Here is a 6,749-nt window from a genome sequence, read left to right as displayed (position 1 = left end):
GAATGGGTATTCTAATTGGCCCACAATAAACACCAACCAAGGGATGCTGGCATCCTCTAGAAGACAGAAGAGGTAAGGAAGGGATTCTCTTCCAAAAGGAACCAGCTCTGCAGAAACGTTCATTTTAGTCCTATAAGATTTTATTCAGACCTCTGATCTCCAGAACTGTAAAAGAATAAATTTGTGTTGTTTTAAGCCAAATTTGTGATAACTTATAAGAGCAGCCATAGGAAACTAATAATTGTGGTTTCCCTAGTTATGTGAGTATAGAATGAGGAGGTATGCATGAGGATAGAGTCCTTTCGACACTCACTCCATGTTGTTACTCCTTACAAACTCAGATGTGAAATTTGCACGAAGAGGCTAGCAGCCTCAGAAAGACTGGGACCAAAACACGCACCCAGAAATTTGGAGTTAGAGTGATCTATCAGGGTAGACTCGGATGGTTCCCAGCAAGACACGGTAACAGAGAAGGCCAATGGGATGCCTGGGAATACAGTGTCCTTAGAAAAGCGAGGAGGTCTTGGCTGATCCAGGCTGGACATAAGATCCCAAGTGTTGTTGGGGGCACGACTGATCTGGCACAGCTGATGATGTATGTTACAAGGCCCTCAGGACCCAGCTGCCCAGAGATGGTGTTTTTAGGGAATAATGGCTGAGCAAGACATTGTGGACAAATAATGAGCGCTCTACTCCAGGAATCCAAGCAGGAGGCGTCCCTGAAGCCAGAGCACCGGCTTGGACCAGCTCAGCAAGGGTTAACAAGGACCTGAGGAACTCTGGGGACCAGGTTTCCGCAGTGGCACTGTGTGGCAGTGAGAAACACCGGTAGCAGTGGGCCAACTGGACTTCAGTCGTCTCTCCACTGGGCCTCTCAGCAAGGATTGACCGGATTGGCACTGAGTGATCCCTGGAGGTTGCTGGTAAATGGTGATGGGGTGGGGTGGGAGGTGGGGAAGTGGAGGTGGTCACAGGGGTGGGGAGTGGGAGGAGAGGATGAGGTGGAGTTTAAGGTTTACTGGGCTACCTGCTTGTAGGTGTTGTTTTGACTGATGGGGTTAATTGGAACAAAATAAGAGATACGTGTAGCTGATTTTTTTCCTCGAGGTTTATGGAGCAGACCATACTAGACACACGTGTTTGTGTTCTGTTAGAAAAATTTTTTTAAATTTTTGGTTTCCTCTTTATAGATTTTTGGGAATCTGAACTTAAACTGTACTAATTTCTTTTTCTTTTCTTTTGAGGAAGATTAGCCCTGAGCTAACTACTACCAGTCCTCCTCTTTTTTGGCTGAGGAAGCCTGGCCCTGAGCTAACATCCATACCCATCTTCCTCTACTTTATATGTGGGACACCTACCACAGCATGGCATGCCAAGAGGTGCCAGGTCTGCACCCGGGATCCGAACCAGCGAACCCTGGGCCGCCGAGAAGCGGAATGTGTGAACTTAACTGCTGTGCCACCCAGTCGGACCCTGTACTAATTTCTATATTCTTTACTTTTGCCCTTCGTTAAACAAACAATCTTGTAGGGGCTGGCTCTGTGGCCGAGTGGTTAAGTTCGCGCACTCTGCTGCGGTGGCCCGGGGTTCAGATCCTGGGCGCAGACATGGCACCGCTCGTCAGGCCACGTTGAGGTGGCGTCCCACATCCTACAACTAGAAGGACTTGCAACTAAGATATACAACTATGTACGGAGGGTTTGGGAAGATAAAGCAGAAAAAAAAAAAAAGAAGATTGGCAACGGTTGATAGCTCAGGTGCCCATCTTTAAAAAAAAAAAAGTCTTGTAATACTGCAAAATTACAGGATTTGCATGTACATGCCTCACGTCCTTTGAATGTTAGCTTCTCTAATTGGGAGACTCCATCAACAGACATTTTCCAGAAGTTGCTTAACCTTTACAGAAAGTCTGCTTTATGAGAGACATTGCTCTACAATTTTACATAGCTCATCTCACTGGAATCTTCCCGCAATTCGGTGAGGTATCTTATAAAGGAGGAAATAGCTTCATAGACTCAGGAGTTTCTTGTAGGAGGTTATAATAGATGGATCTCTAACCATATGATTGGTTTTATAAGCATCAGTTAAGATCACACTTAAATCCAGTGTCGAGTGAAACGTGAATATTAGTAGGATGCTTGAATGCATCTAGCAACTAAACCAAGATTTAACATAAATATAAAAGTAATATAACAACACTTTGCATATCTCTTATTTCTTACAATTAATCACTTCAAAGAAATCCTATTGTCAGATAGCCCAGCATATCCTCCTTAAACTCTACCTCCTCCACTGATTACCTGAACTCTACACGTGCCAATAATGTGTGAGAGATGTGTGAAAGAGTGCTTAGCACCGTACTGTGAATACAGGAAGTCCTTGTTAAAGTTTAGTTAAAAAAAACAAGGTAAACTTTGGTTGAATAAAAAATTAGCAAAAACATCATCTGAAATGCACAGTAATGAATAGGGGAGGCAAAAAAAAAAAAAATGTTGGGTATTATTTCCAAAGTTACAGCCTGATTTAAAAAATAGCAGTTACAGAATGACCCGCCTGGTGTATGACTCCTTTTTGCAAAAAGTCGAAAACGCACAATGAATTTGAAAGACAGGATTGCAAAAAGTCTCCTGACTCTGTATACTTCTAAAGCTACAAAATAAAAATTCTTTACATATAGAAGAGCATTGCTCTCTCAAAGTTTTTATTTACCTTTGATTTTTGGAGGGCTTTATTTAATATATGATCGCCAATCACCATTTGAAATAAACATTTCTTTTTTGTTTTCAAACTTTATTTTTATTGCTTTTTCACCCCAAATCCCCCCAGTACATAGTTGTATATGCTAGTTGTGGGTCCTTCTGGTTGTGGCATGTGGGATGCCACCTCAGCATGGCCTGATGAGCCGTGCCATGTCCACGCCCAGGATCCAAACTGGCAAAACCCTGGACCGCTGGAGGGGAGCACGAGAACTTAACCACTTGGCCACCGGCCCAGCCCCTGAAATAGACATTTCTGCTGTCCACAAGCATTCGATTCTCCCTTCCTTTGCAGACTTTATTCAAGTGTCTTCCCCTTCCTCACACCTCGAATGGGCCTCAGGAGAACCAGACCTCACTACCTGCTCCACGGGTGGCTCTGGTGCATCCAAGGCTAACTCCATCCCTAACGCAACTGACAGGAGAGGACGTGTGACCCAAATAATGTGAGGAGAGGTTTCCAAGGGGCATCTGAGAACGACTCATCATCCCAGTGAGAGATCCTCAGAGTTACCCTCTCTCCAGATGTTGCATGATTGTTCTGCAACTACTTTGCTATTACCCTGAAGATGAAGGTTCTATTTAGAGTGGGGCAAAGAACTCTAGCAGGTGACAGGACTGTCACCTCTAAGGCCCCTCCTCCTTCTCTTCTAATTAATTGAGCCAACAAATATCTGATTGTTTAAGCTAGTTTGAGTTGGGTTTTCTGCCATTTGCAGCTGAAAATATTCTAACCTATACACTACAACATTTTATTCTGTAAATATAATTCTGATGTAGAGTCAATAAAACGAATAAAAAAGACAGTCCTGCTCATGGTATCAAAATGATGAGACTCATGCAAACCCAGAAGTCTGTACTTAGGGGCCTGCCAAGCCAAATAAACACCCTCTACGAATTACTTTAACTAAAAATCTTGCCAATTCAAAAATGCCCGTTCATCTGAAGTCATCAAGTTTCAGTTCCTGAATATTGTAGATTGCATATTTTGTGAAATTACACATTTCCAGGGATAGCAAGAAGCCCAAGTGACAATTTACCTGGCAAAGGACAGTGAAGAAGGAAGAGGGGTATATAATTTGTGTATGAATTGCTGTAGAACATTTGCCTGTTTTTAACACCACGTGAAATGATTAGAATTAGAAAAAATAAGATTTAAAAAATCCAACAAAATAAGAAAAGGCCATGAATTACTTTTTAGGCACATTTAAAGAGAATCACTCAAATCAGAGCCATTAAAATGTATTACAAGTTGTAAGGATACTTCTCACCTTAAAAAGAACATTTGACCGATGAGTAGATGGTAGCAATATACATAATTTTTAGAAAGCATTCTGAATTTAAATGATCACAGAACTATCAATATGGGGTTTCAAATTGAACTATCTCAAGCAATTAACCTAAAATAATGTATTCATTTTGTTTAGAGACCCAGCAGGGAAGACTAATTAGCAACTTATGAATTACCATCTGACTTACACTCACACTCCAGAAGTACACTGGTGACTTGAATAAGTATGCTCTCAAGTATAAAATAGGACCCAAATTTACTTTAAAAATTGAAATGGTTTTATTTATTAAGTGATTTTTATGGTCTATAATCAAATGATTAACTGTCAAAAAAAACCCATTTACTTTTTATGTAAAGAAAGATTATTTCTTAAGTTTGCTTATTTTTCTTCCCAGCTAACATTTATGGCACACATTACTTTGCGTAGGAGTAAAGGGGTAAAAAACTGATCCAGCTCTCAAGTAAGGTAGCGGATTGATTTTTGGAGTCCCAGAGAGATTTCTACTTTGTATTTTGCATTTACTTTGTATTTATGTATTTTGCAAAAAAACATAATTCCATTTTTTTAATTGAGTAAGTAGCGGATATCTGTTCTGTTGGTCAGAGCTTGTTCATATATAATCACAGTATTGTCCCCAGTTGATCTGATAGTAACTGTTTTCCAGTTCATTCTCGGACTGATAGCTTATAATGTTAAATATTTATTACTTCATGTGAAATAGCTGCAATCTTTAAACGAAATTAATAATTATTTATTAAATATCACTATGTGCAAAGTGCCATATTTAAATATTATTATTTTCCTTGCTGGACATAAAAATCCAGGTTGCTTAAGTCATATCACCACCTCATAAGGTGGACACAGTATCCCCACTGCCTTGTTTACAGTAGAGAAAACCTCATCACAAACTGTAAAGAAACTCGAGTTGCAAAACAAGTTAGTGAAAACATGAGTAGTGATAACCATATCCAACATTCACTGAGTGAATTTAAGAGATAAAATGTTTCCTAATGCTTTTTGAAATCTCTATCACCTTACCTGCCCAAGTCTTTTTCCAGTATCTTATAAAAATGTGACTCTAGTCAGATACATTTATCCCTTATATTATTTTTTCTACAAAAGTGAATTGATTTAGAGCTTATACGTCTTTTTTTTTTTTTTTTTTTTGCTTTGCTTTAGGACCCAAACAGGCAATGTTCTAGAAGGGGAGGTAACTCATGTATGAAAGGATAATTCAACCATTCCTAGGATCCAGAAAGCTCCTCAATGTTTCTTCAAGCTTTGTTCATCCATTTGTGTATTCATCGAGAAAGGATTTTTGAGTTCCTCCTGTGTAAAATAAATTGTAATTATTTAAAAGTGTTTTGTGAAAATATACTATGACCAGGAAGACAGCTATTAGGCCATTTATTTTCTGTTTATTTTGCCGGGAATCGTACCCCTCTGAGCTTGTTGGATTTGGACATGTATTTCTAAAGTAAATATTGCTCTTGATGGCTTCCTGCTTAATGTCAGCCTAGTCAAGTGACCCTAGAAATCTTCCAGTTTTCTTAAAGGTTCCTTTACATGGATTCCAATGTAATTGCTTTCACGTTATTTGATATGTAAAAACCAACTACCTCCTATATTCAAACTTTTATAGCATTTTATTCTTACACTTCCTAAGAGACAAATTACTTTACGAAAATAATAGCATTATTTTTAAGTAATGGTACTGTGTCCCATTTAGGCCAACATTTAGCATATGTCCCATTAATTTTTAGGTAGAAATTAAATTAACTATCCTGGCTTCCTGGTTCTTGGGCAGTTACTTATTACTTTTTTTTTTCTTATCTGCAAAATTAAATTCCATCAATTCTATCACTGTTCCTGCATCTGGAGCCACATCTTCTGCCTTCCTGCTGGAGCCTGCCTCCCACCCGCCCACTTGTGTGCCAGGTCCTTTTCCTCCTTAACTTCTACGAGGCTCTGTTGACCACTTCTCTCTTCTGCATCGTCCTTTCTTTCTGCACTAAATTATTCCCATCAGCATGAAAACATGTGGAATATCTTCCATCTTATTAAAAACAAGCCCTCTCTTGACTCCACATCCCACTCTAGCTCTGCCCCTTTTATGGTGGAGCTCCATACCTGTTTCTCTTCTCTTCGCTTCCTCATTCTCTGCCTGGATCCTTTACTGGAACTCACTTACTTTGCTCCTCCACAGCACTCTCTCCTGAACCCATTGTAGCCAGGCTTTCTCCTATTTCCACTTCACAGAAGAGCGCTTGTTAAGGTCACAAACGACTTCACATTGCCATATCCAGGGTAAGATTCTCAGTCCTCATCTAACTTGCCTCGATCAGCAGCATTTGGCGCAGGTGACCATCCCTTCTCCATTTTCCTCACTTGGTTTCCAAGACAACACTCTGATCTCTCTTTCCCCCATCCCACTGGCTGCCTGTCTCTCTAGTTGCTGAGTCTGCCTCCTCTTCCTGACTAAGACTCAGTCTTCAGCTCCCTTTTCTCTTCATACTCATTTCCTCAGCCATCTCACCTCTGAGCTGAAAAATTCCAAAATTATATGCCCAGCCAATGAAGAACAAGGCTGACTTTTATTTCTCATTGTGATACATAGACAGCTAGAAAAGAAGATTCTGTGGCATCCCTCTTTCTTGATTCCATTTTCATCTCCTCATCCTACTTGCTATCCTAGGGACCA

The 6,749-nt window shown here is 40.1% G+C and overlaps 1 long non-coding RNA gene across 1 annotated transcript in view; it reads left to right on the top strand.

Moving 5' to 3' along the window:
• Positions 1-698: 698 nt before the first annotated feature.
• Positions 699-6,749, top strand: part of LOC138923092 (uncharacterized) — a 32,566-nt gene continuing 26,515 nt past the window's right edge. Inside the window, exon 1 of the long non-coding RNA XR_011436264.1 lies at positions 699-923. This is a non-coding gene — a long non-coding RNA (uncharacterized lncRNA). The remainder of the gene's footprint in view (positions 924-6,749) is intronic.

The sequence above is a fragment of the Equus caballus genome, chromosome 2 (assembly GCF_041296265.1).
Source record: "Equus caballus isolate H_3958 breed thoroughbred chromosome 2, TB-T2T, whole genome shotgun sequence".
Lineage (NCBI taxonomy): Eukaryota > Metazoa > Chordata > Mammalia > Perissodactyla > Equidae > Equus > Equus caballus.
Note: the sequence above shows the minus strand (reverse complement) of the source record. Positions and strands in the feature narration are given on the sequence as shown.